The sequence below is a fragment of the Etheostoma cragini genome, chromosome 9 (assembly GCF_013103735.1).
Source record: "Etheostoma cragini isolate CJK2018 chromosome 9, CSU_Ecrag_1.0, whole genome shotgun sequence".
NCBI classification, from domain to species: Eukaryota; Metazoa; Chordata; class Actinopteri; order Perciformes; family Percidae; genus Etheostoma; species Etheostoma cragini.
The window spans coordinates 155223-156480 of NC_048415.1; the positions used below are offsets into that span (position 1 = coordinate 155223).

The following is a 1258-nucleotide window of genomic DNA, read 5'->3' on the forward strand; positions in this document are numbered from 1 at the left end:
TCCCTACACCAGGCAGGGACCCCTGGACCTGGTCCCTACACCAGGCAAGGACCCCTGGACCTGGTCCCTACACCAGGGACCCCTGGACCTGGTCCCTACACCAGGCAAGGACCCCTGGACCTGGTCCCCACAGACCCAGATCTTCTCAGCTGTTGCTGACATGTGCTCCTGTCTCTTCATGTGGTTCATTATGTTTGGAACATTGTCTGGGTCAGATCTTATATCATAAGAAGTTAATAATGTAACTGCTAAATGCTCTAAAACCTGTTGATACTACAACAACACAAAGGCTCTTAACCCTACAGTTTGGCACATATCATGTAACACTTGATCTCTCCATTTTTTGCAAAAAAACTCTCCAGAAAGTACCATTTAATGGTTTATTTTCCAATTTTTTCCCCTGGGGGGGCATACCCCCAGACCCCCCTAGGGAGGGCCCCATCCCCCCACATATATAACAAATCCCATTTTAAACCCTACAGGATAAATACCCAAAGTAATTGCTTTGTATGCGGCAAAATATTGGTTGGCCCCCCCAAATCTCACTGCAAGGTTTGGGGACAAGTTGGCAGTCTTGGGTAATATTAATATTCATATCCACTCAGATCTGCTGAACCCAACGGGCTGTACCAAGTACAAAGACATTTCTGGTTTGTGTTTCATTGTAAAGGAAATATTAATAATATTAATATATTCTATGTTCACCGAATTGAAGTTCGCTTCATTATACTGCGGGTCTATAAGTATAAGTTATATGTGATTGGTGCAAAGCTTTGTCACGTGGAAGACTTTCTTAAAAACTGATATTTGTAAACGGAGTTTGGCGTGACGTCACCACTCAGGAAGAGAACGGTGGCCGGTGGCTGTCGTGGACGTAAACAGTTTACGGCATGCCGTATTCCAGTCTGTCGAGGGAGACTGCACGTGAAGGCAGATAACAGGAAGGTACAGGCTGAGTGGACTCGTGAGTTTAGGTTCTGGTTGGGGTGGTTCTGGTTCTGGTTGTGGTGGTGGTGGTTCAGCAGCACCGAGACACCGACTCACCGACTCCCCGCGCAGAGCGACGCCGGCAGCATGCTGTACCTGATCGGCCTGGGTCTGGGGGACGCGGCCGACATCACGGTGAAGGGTCTGGAGGCGGTGAGGCGCTGCAGCCGGGTCTACCTGGAGGCCTACACCTCCATCCTGACGGTGGGGAAGGAGGCTCTGGTACACACTCACACACACACACTCACAGACACACACACACACACACACA

At 49.4% G+C, this 1258-nt stretch overlaps 1 protein-coding gene across 1 annotated transcript in view; it reads left to right on the forward strand.

The window, feature by feature from the left end:
* s1pr1 (sphingosine-1-phosphate receptor 1) overlaps nt 1-1258 on the forward strand; it is a 6783-nt gene that overhangs the window by 3886 nt on the left and 1639 nt on the right. The window lies entirely within an intron of this gene.